At 43.6% G+C, this 16,594-nt stretch overlaps 1 protein-coding gene across 2 annotated transcripts in view; it reads right to left on the bottom strand.

The window, feature by feature from the left end:
• The window catches only part of DCSTAMP (dendrocyte expressed seven transmembrane protein), a 47,437-nt gene that overhangs the window by 15,883 nt on the left and 14,960 nt on the right, over positions 1 to 16,594 (bottom strand). The window lies entirely within an intron of this gene.

Raw genomic sequence — 16,594 nt, 5'->3', positions numbered from 1 at the left:
ATGCACACCCTGAAAGTATAACAACTTTTATTTATTTATTTTATTTATTATCAGCTTCAGCCAAACTGAACCAAGCCCACCCCACCCCATGCCTGTAGGCCCTGGGCACTCTCAGCCCAAGTTGAGGGGGGACAGGTGGGTGTGAAGGACTCCCTGGTCCTGAATGGGGTAACTGTGCCCCTGAAGGACCAGGTGTGCAGCCTGGGAGTCATTTTAGACTTACAGCTGTCCATGGAGGCACAGGTCAATTCTGTGTCCAGGGCAGTTGTATACTGGCTCCACATGGTATGCAGGCTGAGGCCCTAACTGCCCGCAGACTGTCTTGCTAGAGTGGTGCGTCTTCTAGATATCTTCTGCTTGGACTACTGCAATGTGCTCCATGTGGGGCTACCTTTGAAGGTGACCCAGGAACTACAACTAATCCAGAATTTGGCAGCTGGACTGGTGATTGGGAGCGGCCGCCGAGACCACATAACACCAGTCTTGAAAGACCTACATTGGCTCCCAGTATGTTTCTGAGCACAATTCAGACTGTCCGTGCTGACCTTTAAAGCCCTAAATGGCCTTGGCCCAGTAGACCTGAAAGAGCGTCTCCACCCCCATTGTTCAGCCCGGACACTGAGGTCCAGCTCCAAAGGCCTTCTGGTGGTTTCCTCACTGTGAGAAGTTAAGTTACAGGAAACCAGGCAGAGGGCCTTCTGGGTTGTGGTGCCCACCCTGTGGAACGCCCTCCCACCAGATGTCAAGGAAATAAACAACAATCTGACTTTCTGAAGGAAGTCCTGTTTACGGAAGTTTTTAATGTCTGATATTTTAATATGTTTTTAATCTCCTGTTGGAAGCAGCCCAGAGTGGCTGGGGAAACCCAGCCCCAGATGGGCAGGGTATAAATGTTGTTGTTGTTCCTAGTGTGGCCCATTTGGCTAGTGACTTGACAATTGGCATAGCGCAAATAGTCACTTCTGACTAGGGATTATGGATGAATATTGTTCCCTTTGGACTACCAACTGCAAAAACTGAGGTAGCAATCTCAATATTCCAACCAAACATAAGAACATTGAACCACAACACTAATGCAGTCATTCAAGGTGCCCATGCTAGCATTTAAAGCCCTCAACAATTTAGCCCCCAAAATCTGAGACACCACCTCCTTTCCTACAGACCCTCTCAGGTCTGTAGCAACCAGGTGTGTAGGAACACCATGACCACCACCAAGGAGACTGATTAGTATTTGGCATTGATTAGAATTTGTCACACTCAGCACAGACTCACTGAAATTAGTGGATTTAAGACTAGCAATTCTATCAATCTCAAGGGATCTACTCCAACTAGAACTCAGCTGCATACCATCTAACAGAAGCAGCAGCAACGGGACCTTTATGTACACGTTGTTTTATGAAGAGCAGCCCCCACCCAAAGAGGCTTACAATCTAGAACCGACCCAGGGAAAGAGGAAGATGGAAATGGAGGCATGGCTAGGCAGGGCATAATAATCCTTGTCAGGTCTTTCTAAGCACATATGTCCTTGTTAGCCCCTAATAATGAGTTTATAAACAGTAACCTCGGTGAGTGTTGGAGGGCAGAGCTGGCATATAAAACTTGTTCAGGAGTGACCACTACAAAAGGATTGGAGCTGCCAGCTCACTGCCTTGATTAACAACCCCCATAAATACCATTCTCCGCCGCCGCCCCAAACTTCACCTCTGCCTGCTGGTGCAGTGCAGCTCTGTGTGCACATCAAGGAAAGCCCGCAGTACCCACTGCATTTTTTACCTCTTTTCTTTACATTTGATTCTTTTTAATGCCATGCATAGCATAATTACAGTTTTGTCTCCAACACAAAAACCAAGCGTTCTGCCAAATATTCATTGATGCAGGTTGCAGAGAGCTCTCTCGTATGCCCCCCGAGCAACCTGGCTTTGCTTTATGTAGGATTTTCAATTAATGCACATCTGAGGCAAGGAGACATTTTAGCTGCTACTGTCTTAACGTGCAGCGTTGGTTCCTTTCACTGGTGTTTGTTCTGTCTCAGGGAAGGTTTCGCCGGGTGGTCCATGGTGCATCAGGAGGAACGAACAACAGTTAACGCTGCCAAAGACTATTGCAGCCTGCAGCACATTCTCTTGAAACCAATTACATTTATTGTTCTTATCCGCATGAGTCTGTCTGAGCAAAGTCAGCTAATTGGTGACTGCCTTTTTCAGCATTCTGATTTCAGGGAGGAAAGAAAGCCAGAGGATCTGCTTTGGAGATACCAGTGCTCTGCATTTGGAAATGCAGTTTGAAGAGGAGAGGGGGAGGAAACAGCATTGGATGGGGTGGCGGTGGCAGTGAGTGTGTGTTATATTGCTTAATGTTTAACTTTTAAACTGAAACGAAGGCAAGAAAAATCGAGTTGCACTAGAAAAATTATTTGATTCTACCTTTCTATATTGTATGTATTTACCTCAATGCTCAAATTACAATGTGCGCAAAGGTGGTTGTGTCCCCCTTAGCTACTTTTCTATGAAGGCTATTTGGGGGAGGCTATGTTATGCCTAAAATTATATGGCTATGGGGAAATAAGGGGTGGGAACTGTGGGTTTCATTGAGGTCCTGCTACGTCTCCCTGCTCCAAAAAATCAAGCACTGATATACATTATCAAAATAAAGAAAAGAGCTGTGAACAGTAAGCTCTTAAATTGCTACTCCCCCCCCACCCCGCCTTTCTCCCAGAACAGGACCCAAAGCAGCTTACAACATAAACAAATACAACTAAGAGCAAATACAACTAAAATCAAATCAATCAGCTCAAATATTCTTTTTACAAAACAAGTTGCCTTATCAAAAACAGCACTGAATTTGAACACCTAAACCCATTTAAAAACACATTAAAGAAAAGGAAATGTGCAACACCCGCCCCCAGAAGACCCTGTCACAATAGCCACAGTTAGTGGCCAAAAAGACCTGGTTTTGTTTTGTTTTCAAAGTATTTGTCTATTGGCAAAAGGAAACGTGGAAGTTACATGAACTGGGAGTAGCTGCTGAAAACACTCCAGCGGAAAGGCTAGACCAGGTTTTCTACATACTGCAAGTGTGGCATTAGGTATGAATTTATTTATTTTTTAAAGAAAATAGCCTCCTCAAAACTAAGGGGGAGAAGTGCTGTAAATGCAGACTGCTTCCCCCCTCTTTGCTACCCACAAATTCTGGCAGCAAAGAGCTGGCATTTAGGCTAAAAGGAAACCTAATTCCACTGTGATCCTTTAAGCTGCAAGGTAGATTGCCTATTTGCAGTTTAGGGATGGTGTAAAAGCCCAACGTGCCTGAAACACTGACGGGACTGAGAGAAAGGCAACCCCAGATGTTCTTAAAGCCTAGGCAGGCTCACACAGAAAGATACAGTCCTTCAGAGAGCCTGGACCCAAGCTGTATAGGACTTTGTAGGCCATAACCTGCACTTTGAATTGTGCCTGGAAATGGACTGGTAGCCAGTGGTGTTAAGTTGTGGGTGAACGTATCAGACGACACAGCGATTCTTCAAACAGCTCTTGTTCATTCACAGGCCAGAACAGAACTGAACTGAAGGGTTCAGCCAGCCTGCTTATATAGAGCTCCAGTACAACATAACTGTAACAATTTTCTAAAACTATCCAATCACTGAACGTCACTTTCAATCCCTTATTTGCATAACTATCTACAGTATCCCCCTGCTGGCCCAGGGTGAGAACTTCAGTACATAACAAGTGAGGCTGTTGTTAACAAGGGAGTTTCTGTTCTACCTGTAAACGGCTCTGGTCAGCAACCTGGCCTCAGCATCTTGGACCCACTGAAATTCCCAGACGCTTCCCAACGGCACATTACAGCAGTCCAAACAGAATGTAACTAATGCATATATTGCCGCGTCCAGATCAGACATGCCTAGGAATAGGCACAGCTAATGCACTAGTTTTAAATAGGCAAACATACATACAGTCATCTCCAAAACTTGGGTGTTTAGGCTCGGGGATGAATCCAGGAGTGCACCCAAGCTGTGAACCTGAGTTTTCAGGGGAGGAGTAACCCCATATGTTGTGGCTACTGGTCATTGATAACCTTATCCTTTGTGAATTTGTCTAATTCTCTGGGAGTGATTTTAACCATGTGATGTGTGAAAAAGGGCATTATTTTGGCTGTCCTGAATCTTCCAATGCTCAGCTTCACTGGATCCCCTCAAGTTTTAGTGAATAATTTTGTCTACCTCTCCTCCTATTTGTCTTTTCTCTAAACAAACAAAATCAGAGTGGAATTGCTCCATCCTGTTGGTTATTGTGGTTGTCCTTTTCTGAACCTGAAGGACTGTGTTTTATTCCAAAATGCACTGAGGTATAACAAAGAGTTTTGCATCAATGAGCACCGCAGCCCATTCTTTGCTTTGCTTTGCTCAGAACAAGCTCTAAACCATTTTGCAACAACAACAGAATCAGGACATTAAACGGTGCAGCCGTTAACATTCCTTCACACCTGGACTGAAGGAAATGGGGATTTCCTCTTTCTCCCAGCCAGCATGCAAAAAATGAGAGTGGAAAGGGATTGTGTAGGTTAATGCTTTCTCATTGCCGAAGGTCAAGAGATGTGAAGGTTTCTGTCTCTCTCCTTATGGTCATAACCCTCTACAACACTGTAAGGCAGCCATCGCTAATCTGGTGCCCTGCTGATCTTTTTGACTATAACTCCCACCAGTTCCAGCCAGCACAATGCACTTGGCCAGAGCTGGTGGGAGTCATTGCCCGCAACATCTGGAGGGCACCAAGTTGGCAAAGGCTGGTGTAAGGGATGCTTAAGCACTCCTCCCCGATTCTGTGGGTGCAGCAACTTGGGGATGGCAGGATATCTTGGACCAGCCCTACCCCTAGCCTGCCCAGATCTGGCAACCACCCAAAGACAGCAATTCTCAGTTCATTAAGTTCTCAAGGTGCCTTAAAATAGCTTCCCCATTGATTTCATTGGAAGCAGGATCAATGTAAAAGGCATTAAAATTCCGAGTGGTCAGTGATTCATAACCCTGCCCGCATTCTGTATCGGTGGCTTGCATGCAATATGTAAAATCTACACGTTAGACAGAGCATTTCTATGCAATTATCCGAGTCCCCAGAGTACATCTGATGGATTATAAATTGCCAAGAAATACAGTTCCCTAGAAGCCAGTTTCACAGCAGTATCTGGGTTAATGCAAATTATTCCCCTTGCCACTAGTGGCTAAACTAATGCAGTGATGGTGTATCTCATTTCCTGAGCTAGAGTGGGAATAGAACACAATAAAGTCGTGCGCTAACATGAGCAAATAAAAAGAAGATGCCCTCTTTTCCATGCAGAATTAAAGGTGACAACTAGAAATTCTGGAACAACCCCAAATGCTTTTTAAAGGATTCAGGAGAAACAGATGCAAAGTGGATTGTAAAAACCATTGCTTTCGGTTAAAATTTTATGTCAACTGAAAATTGTTAAGGAACCAATAATTCTTATTATTTAAGAGCCAGTGTGGTATAGTGGTTGGAATGTTGGACTAGGGGCTCAAATCCCCACTCAGCTGTGAAGCTCACTGGGTGACCTTAGTTCATTCACTGTCTTTGAATCTAACCCACCTCACAGGGTTGTTGTGAAGGTGGGAAGCAGAGAACTATGCATTCCACTTTGATGGGATATAAATGCAAAATAAACAAGATCCTCCCATTTATTTCCTGGTGCCAGGACTGAACCATCCTTCTTTGCTATATTTATTCTCACCAAAGTACTTCTTTATTTTACAAATATATAAACCACTTCACATTCTGAAGCCATCAAAATGTATACAGGGTAAATATAAAATAAAACACGAAAGCTCCATGTTCTAAAAAACCAAAGGGTCGCATCCAGTGCTATGCAATGCTATCTCCCCCCCCCCCAAAAAAAAAATTTCCAGATAGCGTCCCCAATCCTCTAGAGCAGATTTTGAGGGTGCAGAAGAGGCTGTGGGGAGACGTGGGGAAAGTACCACTGCATGAATGGAAGTCTGTTGTGTGCGTGAAACAGCAGCACTGGATAAAACCCAGTAAAACCAACTCTACAAACTCTAAAACAATCAAATAATTTCTACAAAGTATAAAAGCAATAAAACCATTTTTTTTTTTTTGCAGATGTACAAAATGACTGGGTAATACCTCAGGAAAAGCCCCCTTAAACAAGCATCTTCAGTAGGCACTTAAAGATCATGATGCTAGGTACCTGTCTTAATTTCAGCCACTTATTCCAGTGGGCTGGAGCTACAGCACTAAAAGCCCAGTTGTATAAGCTAAGCACACACCCTGGAGCATATGGTACTCTCAGCAGTGCTCCATTTGAGGAGAGCAGTTGCTGGGCTGGGATATAAAGGGCAAAGCAGTCACTTAGGCAACCTGGTTCCAAGTTGTTTGTGTGTTGTCTATCATTAGTCCCATTTTCAAAATCTGAATGCACAGCATTGGGAAACAGGGGAAAGGCCAGACCAGGTTTTCTACATACTGCAAGTGTGGCATTAGGAATGAAAAAAAAATTTAATAAAGAAAATAGCCTCCTCAAAACTAAGGGGGGAGAAGTGCTGTAAATGCAGACTGCCTCCCCCCTCTTTGCTACCCACAAATTCTGGCAGCAAAGAGCTGGCATTTAGGCTAAAAGGAAACCTAATTCCACTGTGATCCTTTAAGCTGCAAGGCGGATTGCATCTTTGCAGTTCAGGGATGGTGTAAAAGTAAGGGAATTGTGTTGGCAGGAGTGGCGTCACTGCCAAGCATCACTGTCTCCCAGGGATCATTGCCATTCAGGTTCTCATTCCTGCTCACTTCATGGTGTCACTGGGCAAGTGAGATTTCTGCTAGGCAGCAGCTAGATCCCACGCAAGGAAAGGATTAGCATCATCTGATCTGCACCCTAAAATATGCTTTCTCCAAGTCCCCTCTCCCTGTGGAATTGGATCTAGGGTAAGTGGGATGTGCATACAAATAGACATCCCAGTACATCCCAGTATAAAACACAGGGAGCTGCTTTATACCAGGTCAGATCACTTAGCTCATTATTGTCAACACTGACAGCAGCACAATACATTGAGCACAAATACACCCAGAGAGACTGTGCACACTAGGGTGTGCATTTGTGTGGTGGCCTTAGAAAAAATATGCAAAGAGTACTTTTAACTTCTGTAAATTGTGTAAAGAGTACATGAGTTAGGACGTGTGGATCCAGAACTGGCCCCCACAGTCACTTACAGACTCACTGTTAAGATCAGGTACGTGGAAGACAATCTTACTGGGCTATGAGTGATTGCCAAAGAAGAAAGAAGACATGAGTTTGCAAAAATTGTATTTTGGAACAGATCTTGTTACAAATCAACTCCAGTATAGGAAATTAAGATTAAAATACTTGGGAGTATGGGTTGTTGCACACTCAAAGAAAGATAATCAATTTGACTGAAAGCTCGGGGAAGGTTTTTTCTTCACTAATCCAAGTTTGAATGGGTCTTCTATTAGTTAAGTAGCTGAGATATAAATCTCCTTATGAGACTTTTCGTAAATAGCGCTCAGCACCTGCCCACCAATGTCCTAGCTTTCATATGTATCGACCAGCATTTCCATCAGTGCTTATGTAATCTCGGATGGAAAGAAGAAAACAGAATGGGTGGTTTTGATGAATGCACTTAATAGAGTTTCGACAGAGTAAAACCTGAGAAATAAATTGAATAAGTGAAGATGGGAATCCAATTCAACCCTATTAGTTCTCCTCAGAAACCCCAAATACAGAATCACAGAACTGGATGGTACCTAAATTCTGACTTAAGAAGGGGAAATGTTATCAAATACTTTGGATATTTATTGGATAAGGTGGACTGGGGGACACTAAACACTCATAGGTGTGCTAAAACATTCCTCGGCTGTGTGATAGATATACCTCTTAAGATATAGACTCATTCCCTGCAACACAACCTTGCCTTCAGATGCCATCAGGCCAAACCTACCACACAAATTCAAGTACAAATACTTCTGTGTAAACATGCGGAGTCTGGAAGCACCCACTGTGTCACAAAACAAGATGTGTCAAGTGTTACTTTAGTTAAAAAAAAAAAAAAAAAACCAGAAGATTTTCTGTTAGCAATAGTGAATATAAAGATTCCGAAGGACCTTAAAATATGTTCATATATGCCTCAACCGCAGCCAGAATGGTATTTGCCCAGAGGTGGAAAGAACATGCTGTACCAACTGAGGAAGAGTGACTGATTAAATTGATGGATTATGCTGAAATGGCAAAACTGACAGCTGTAATAAGAAACCAAGAAGGGGGTGGGGATTATCAAAGAGTGGGGGAAATTTGTAGAATATTTGGGGGGGGGGGGAACCTCTGGCAAACAAGCAAGTTTATTAGTAGGATTAATTTAAATCAAGCAGTTAAAATTGTACTAAGATAAATGGAAGAATAACTAAAAAAACGGAGTAAAGTGGAAAATGCAATGTTATAAAATTTAAATAAGAAAATGAACTTCAAAAGTGTGGGGGGAGGGAAGTCAAATATGCAATTGTATTGGAGGTATGTGTTTGTGTGGTGTGTATTTGTAAACTTGAGAAAAATGGAAAATAACATTTATAATAAATAATAAATAAGGTGTTACTCAGAGTAGACCTGTTAACTACCTTAACTATGTACATTCATTTCAATGGATCCCTTCTGAGTAAAATGTAGTTGAACATTACCCAATGTATTTATGGACTTGTGTTTATTGTTTTGGATATTTATTGTTGCTTGATTATTCATTGTTGCTTGATTGTTACATTTATTTATTTAAAAGCATTTATATACTGCTTAATATTTTTTTAAAAAAATCTCCAAGCAATGTACAGTCTAAAAAGCAAACAATATATCATTAAAACATTAAAACTAAAACACAACCTAAAAGAAGCAAAATGAAGACAGATAAAAGCAGATAAAATAGGAATTCAGAACTAAAACATATTTAAAAGGGTCCAGACTTAGGGTCAGGGAAAGCCCAGGACAAAAGGGCAAGTCTTCACAAGACGTCTGAAGCAACTGATGACTGCTGCTTCACATATGGAACTAATAGTAGCAGTAGCTGAGACAGCAGTGTGGTCTAGTATTGAATGCGGAAATTGTACTGTATTTTATATGTATATATTTCTGGCGGTGGTTGGGATATTGTAGATCCAGCCTTTCTAACAAAAAGCTTCTAGAAATGAGAGGGACTTGTCTACAACTGCATTGCCATGAAGGATAAGACCCTCAGCTGAGGCAGCCATGTGCTACTACAACAGCAATCAGGGCTGGACCATGACATTTTACTGCTTGAGGCAAATAAAAGATGGCACCTCCTTTGCATTCTAGGCACAAGCAGACCGGCAGTTAAGGACAAAAGAAGAGCCTGCTGCCTGAGGCTCCTGCCTCACACTTCCTGATGGTAGGGCCGGCCCTGATAGGAATGAACTCAACAACTCATCCTGGACTCATCATGTACCAGCCCACAAACTGTTTCCATGAATATTTCCAAACTCTAAACAAAATAAAAAAATTCCTTCCAGTAGCACCTTAAAGACCAACTAAGTTAGTTCTTGGTATTAACTTAGTTGGTCTTTAAGGTGCTACTGGAAGGAATTTTTTTATTTTGTTTTGACTATGGCAGACCAACACGGCTACCTATCTGTAACATTTCCAAACTCTATACAGTACATTGTGGAGCTAAAGCAGTGTCTGGAAATGCCCAAGTGAGTAACCAAGCAGAAAACCAGGGCTAAAGACAACTTCCTGTTTCCAGAAGGTTATTGCTAGTGATTTGGAACAATCACACCAAGAGTTCTGCTTTCCTAGCTCTGCAAATGCGATGTATCATAAAAAAGGAAGTGCATTTAAGGGACTGTGGTATTGTTAATGCTCACATGGGATACAGATGATCTTTCATAAAAGCAGCTATTACTCCCTCCCCCACCACTCTCAAAAAAGCAAACTTTAAAGGCTGCACTTATGGACAAATTGTAGGTGGGGACAAGGATCCAATGGGTATAAACACATGGAGGAGGAGAAAAAAACAGACAAAGTTTCATTTGTTTGTTACAGCAGCTTCCACTGCCAAAGAGATAAGTCAGCATTCAGTTAAAATACATTGCTAGCCTCTTCAACAGCAGATTGCTGCAGAGAAAATAGCTAGCAAAGTTTGATTGCCTAAGCAGTTCAGTCTCCCACATTAGACAGTTAGGATTCATGAACAGTTGTAACTTATAGGTAGGGTTTGTACTGTTATATGCTGTCCTCTCAACTTGGACTGGTCATGTTGTTCGGATGCCTGATTGTCATCTTCCAAAGTAGCTACTCTATTCCGAACTTAAAAATGGAAAGTGTAATGCTGGTGGTCAACAAAAGAGGTTTAAAGACTCTTTCAAGGCAACTCTTAAAAAATGTAGTATAAACACTGAAAATTGATTGGGAAACACTGGCCTGCGAGTTCTCCAGTTGGAGAACAGGCTTTACCAAAGGCATCATGGACTTTGAATATGCTCAAACTCAGGATGCAAGGGAGAAATGTGCTAAGAGGAAGACACATTTGGCAAACCCTCACCGTGATCAACTCCCACCCGGAAACCTATGCCCCCACTGTGGAAGGATGTGTGGATCCAGAACGGGCCTCCACAGTCACCTACTGTTAAGACCGTGTTCATGGAAGACAATCTTACTCGGCTACGATTGATTGCCAAAGAAGAAGGAGGATGGCTTACGGAGAGATGTATGTAACTGGCTCCACAACCATTTTGAATCTCACACTGTGCACAAAGGAAGATAGGAAACTGCCTTATACCAAGTCAGACCATTGGCTCATCTAACTTAGTTTTGTCTACACTGAAAGTGACTCTCCAGAGTTTTCAACAGGAGTCTCTCTCAGCCCTACCTAGAGATATTGGGTATTGAACTTGCACCCTTCTTCATGCAAGACAGGTGCTCTACCACTGAGCTATGGCCTTCCCCCCTGGCTCTGGATGGTGGATCTTGGCTTTACACAGTCTCAAAGTTTGCTTCCACCTGGGCAGAAGTAAAATATTTGTGGAAGAAGCGAGTTCTAAGGAACTGGAAGAATATGAGTCAGAATGGATGGCGCCACAGTATATAATATAAATAATGTAAATAATGAAGAAGACTATGTCCAATCTAAAGTCTCTAGTCAATACCCAAGCCGTCTGAAATTTTAGTTGTTTTTTAATTAACAAAAAAAAATCGAAGTAATGCCAGCAATCAGATTGGTTGCTAGTATTGAAATGCATAGCTAAATGCTCTGCTCAGGCCCTCATCCCAACCATTACCTGTCATTAGTATAGCTACTTGGCGGGCTTGCACTGAAATATTGTTTCCAGAAAAGCACTGTCTGGAACATCCAAGGTTGCTGGACACTTTGCATTTTCCAGTATTTGTGCTGCAATGTCAGTCCTGGAAGGACTTTCCTGGCATGCTGCGAAGATTCCTCAATTAGCTGAATAGCCAACCTCTGCTAACCTCCAATTGATGAGCACAATCTTGCTCCTGTTTAAGTCAACAGCCAATGTTCCGTTTAATAAATTAAAATGCTTGCAATAAGTTCTGGTTGTTGTTGCTTGCCAGCCACTCTAACCACCGTTGCCTACCCTTTGGGTTATTTTATTTTTTAAAGGAAAGCCAGTATCCACTCATTACAGTGCTTCCTTTTTTAAAATAGCAGGAACAAATATCTTAAAATACCCTCCATACCTCTGTATAAGAACAGTCATATTCCTTAAATTCACCACCTATCTAAGCTACAGAGCAGTGTCATAATAAGATAAGGAGAGCCCTGCTGGATCAGGCCACAGGCCCATCTAAGTCCAGCATCCTGTTTTCACAGTAGCCAACCAGATCTCTAAGGGAAGTTGGCAGGCAGGAACCATGTCCAACAGTGCTCCCCGCACTTGTGATTCACACCAATTGGCACTCAGAGGTGTACAGCCTCAACAGCAGAGGTATAACATAGCCATCGTGGCTAGTTCATTATGGGTCACAGAATGTGGATTCTGGCCATTCCCTAGAGCCAGGATACCAAACCATATTGCGGCCAGATCACACATTTACTTATTTCACTTATATTCCGCCATTTTGTTTGACATGCAGGCAGTTCTTTACCATTTTGGGGTGGGAGCTCATAACTAATAAATGTTAACGTGTGAACCAGATACAGCCTGTAGCAATTCCCAGAAACCACTGTTTTCAAGCCTCTGCAATCACAGGGATTACCGCTAGCCTCATCAGTGACAGCCCGTGTCATGCAATACAGCTGCCCACTTGACCATATTAGAAAAGTGAAAGGCTGAGCCAACTGATGCAAGAAAGCAATTAGTGGAAAATTTCATTTTGATCCTCCCCCAGGTGTTCCTGCCTCCTTTCTTAGATATCTTACTAGCATTTATCATTTGTTGCAAGGAGGGGTGTGGGGACAAATCTAGCCATGCTTCAGACCCTCAAAAAATAATATCAATGGGACAAGCCATTTAGATACATTATTTATATACTGCTTTTGGGCTCCATGTGGGCCCCTCCTCCAAAAGCATCATAAGCATAAATGAAATATTTTTTAAAAGTTGGCTTTAAAACAACTAACTTATTCAAAGCTTGTTGTGAGCATCTGGGAAAGACTGGACTAAACATACTTGCTGTGAGTAGGGTTGTGTCTGCCCAGATCCTGCTTACTGCCACCTCTGCCTCTCCCTTCCCCTTCCAGTGACACACCAACAGGGGTGAGAGTGCTCACGGCCACCTCTCTTTTTGTCCTTTACCTGCAAAGATAAGTTCCTATGGTTTTGGTGGAGGTGGAGGTAGAGGCAAGGCAGAATGGGTGATTCTCAGCAAGTTTTCCTGGCCTCGTGAAAGTTCATTTGGAACACACACAAAGCATTGACCTTTTTCAGGGCGGGAAAATGCAAACATGCCTATTAAAACAGTAGCATTATAAAACAAAGCTCTGGGGAATCAGCCTGCATGAAAAGCGCATCTGTTTCAAAAAAATAAAATCTGAAAGCAGGGATAGAAGGGCCTGCACAAACCTTCTGAAAGAGAGCTTTCCATGGCTTGACATTGTGAAGCCAGAGCTTGCTATCCATTTGGGGCTTGTGCAGAGCAGCTATGCAGTGAATCGTGACCAGAAAATCCTGGTCCCACAGGAGGTGGTGTGGCCACCAACCTAGATGGCTTTAAAAGAGGGTTAGACAAATTCACGGAGGAGGGCCATCAATGGCTATGGACCATTATGGCGATGCTCTGCGTCAACATTTGGAGGCAGCAATGCTTCTGAATACCAGTTGCTGGAAGCCACACTCTTGTGCTCGAATCCTGCTTGCATGTTTCCCATAGACATCTGGCTGGTGACTGTGTGAACAGGATGCTGGACTAGATATGCCATTGGTCTTGTGATGGCCTGGGACTCGGGCTCGGACTCAGAACTAGAGGAGTCTCAGTCTGCATTGGATCCTTTGCCTCAGGCATCATCTGAACTATGTCTGGGGCCTGATCCAGAGGAGTCCCAGTCTGCACAGGTTCCCCTGCAACAAACACCAGCTGGGCCGAGTCAGGGGCCTGAGCCTGCTCTGGCTCCAGATGCAGGGATTACCTCGTTGCGTCAGCTGGGCCATCACTTACAGCTGCTCCACTATCGGTTTGGTCAGGGGAGGCTGAGGCGGCCTCCGGGTCTAGTAACCCACCAATGTCTCCCAAGCTGCAGAGACTAAGGTCTGAGAGAAGGAGAGACCTGAGTACTCACAGGAGGAGTGCTTGCCTTCGGGCGAAACAGGGAGGTGAGTCACTGGGGGATCAGGACCGGCCGCTACCCCGACAAAGATAAAAGGCTGTCGGACCCTGCCCCAGGTTGCGGGAGCAACATTGCTGTATGCTAGATCCTGCCTGAGATCCTGTACCTGTCCTTGCCTGGTTTACTGCCTCGTGTTCTGCCTTGGCCCTGTCGGACTGCCTCCTAGTGGTACCTTTGGATTTTGGACCAGTCCTGGACCACGTTTCACGGGTTACCCCCAGGGCCAGCACAGGTCTGATCCATTAGGCTCTTCTCATGTTCTTTTCTCAACCAGCAATCTCAGGGTTGCCAGGGACAGTGTCTTTCACTCATCAGTCGTCCCCATAAATAGTTGCTTATGTGCTTACTGTGCTCAATTTTAGGTTTGGGCTTCAGCGCATAAAGCCTTGAATGGTCTAGGACCCAAATACTTGATGAGCTGCCTCCCCCAATATGCTACAACCTGGCCTTTAAGATCCGTGGTGGGGGCTGTTGGTGGTGAAGGGAGATTTCACCCAGACAGTGACACAGAGCAGGGCTTTCTCTGAAATAAGAACCCCACTGTGGAATGCTCTCCCATTGAAGGTACACTTTATCCCCTGTTCTTTTTCTGTTGCCATCTGAAGAGTTTAAGATGAAATTTATGTAGTACTGTATACCATCCACGATATACAGAGTGTGTTGAGATTATGTCTGCTGCATGATGTACTTTATGATATTTTAAGCGTGCGTGGTATTTATTCTTACTTTATGTATTTCTGCGTATTGTCCTGCAATTGTCAGGGTGGTCTAGAAATAAAATGAGGGTAATAATAATAATAAATAATAATAATAATAATAATAATAATAATAATAATAGATGTTTATGAAATATTCTATACACATTCAGTCATGCTCGCAATCACTGAATACCTGAATCAGTGTTGACTGATCTCAGGTGTTGACAGAAACCCAAGCATGCGCCATCTTTCAGGAATTGCAGCCAGACATGATTGTAATTTCTTTGTGCCAAAGTGAGTGTTCCACAGCCTGTTTTCAGAGCAAATGCTAGAGTTAATTAAGGTCAAGTAACTGCCTGGGAAGCAGAACAGAATGTGTTTGCCAGTCTGCACAGTGCTGAATGCTGATTCATACCACGGGAACATTTTTACAATTGTTTTGCAGCTAAATATTAAGATGCCACTACATTCTCCCCAAGTTTTTAATTTTTGCAACCTGCATAATCGTGCACATTCAGAAGGCAGCCTAAACCACTAGAGCAGCCTTTCTCAACCTGTGAGTCCCCAGATGTTGTTGAACTACAACTCCCATCACCCCTAGCTAGCAAGGCCAGAGCTCAGGGATGATGGGAGTTGTAGTCCAACATCATCTGGGGACCCACAGGTTGAGAACTGCTGCACTAGAGAATCAGCATGAGGTGGATGGCATGTTAGGCTGCCACAGCTGTCATTGTGTCTATGTAATATATGTTCTAGCATAGCCTTCTTCAGCCTGGTGCCCTGCATATGGGTTGGACTCAATCCCCCATCAATTCCTGCCTGCGGGGCCAATAGGTGATGGGATTTGTAGTCCAAAACATATGGAGAGCAGGAGGTTGGAGATGGATGTTCTGGTAAAGGCTTTCCATGCAGTGCAAACCATCTAAAATCTTTCACTGCAGCTGGAAAATTATATCCTAAATGAGTCTGGGTGAAAGCATAGGTCAGACTATGGTGGCTGAAGTTGATGCAATTACAACCTCAGACATTTAGAGGGTGTGACCCCAGGCAAGGCTGGCATAGATGATACTCTAAAACAGTGTTCCACAGACAGTGGTTTTTAAGTTGTATGATACAAGCAGCATTGCCCTGTTTAATAGCAATGATACAGAAGAACTAAGCACAGACTTTTCTTTAACCCATCTCTGAACTAAGCATACACTCTAAGAGCAGGACCACCAGATGTAAGTCGGGGAAGAGCTGCAGCTCAGTGACAGAGCTTTTGTATGCAGAAGGTCTCAGTCAGGTGCAATCCCTGCCATCTCCATGCAGGGCTGGAAGCGGCTCACTGTCTGAAACCCTGAAAAGCCATCACCAGTAAGTGCAGATAACTCTGGCAAGATGGACCAATGGTATGGCTTGGTATAAGGTAGCTTCCTCTGCTCCTAAGCAACCTGGCTAATTAAACCTGTGCTAGCAGCGAGGCTTTCAAGATTGGTGAGAGTGGAGGAGCTGCATGAGCACAAGTCACTGGCTGGGATTGGGAGAGGACAGAAGGCTAGGGATATAAGGAAGAGCAATATGTAGTCCAAGCAATGAGACAGGTGAATCGTTTCGGCAGCTGTGTGCATGTACCTCTACAGGAAATTTTTGGAAGTGGGGCAAGGGTACAAACATTGAAAGGAGAGAGCAGGCTAGTTTCACACCAAAAAAAAAATTAGAATAGTGCCTGTACTATTTTGCTTCATATCTCAGGCTCTACAAATACCACAAACTTACTCTTTTTTTGATGATGAAAATTGGGAATGTGGGGGATTATGGTTCATCCAGGGCAGGAGGATTGGCCCTCTGGCCCTGCTCCCTGTGGTGACCCATGTGTGTACGTACGTATGTAGACACTGCAAAGTGTTCTGAGTTCAGATGAAGATTTGAGGGCAATACATCCTTCTAGGAAGCAGCAGACATGTGAAGTGTTAAAGCCTGTGATTATCTCAAAGGGCTTTAAGGCACCTGGAAAAGGCAGCCTGGGCTTCTTCGCAAAGCCCTGCACAGCTGAGCATCCCGACTGCATCTGCCACTCCCCCCCCCC

This window comes from Podarcis cretensis (assembly GCF_951804945.1).
Source record: "Podarcis cretensis genome assembly, chromosome: 7".
NCBI lineage: Eukaryota > Metazoa > Chordata > Lepidosauria > Squamata > Lacertidae > Podarcis > Podarcis cretensis.
This window is presented reverse-complemented; position numbering and strand designations above follow the sequence as displayed.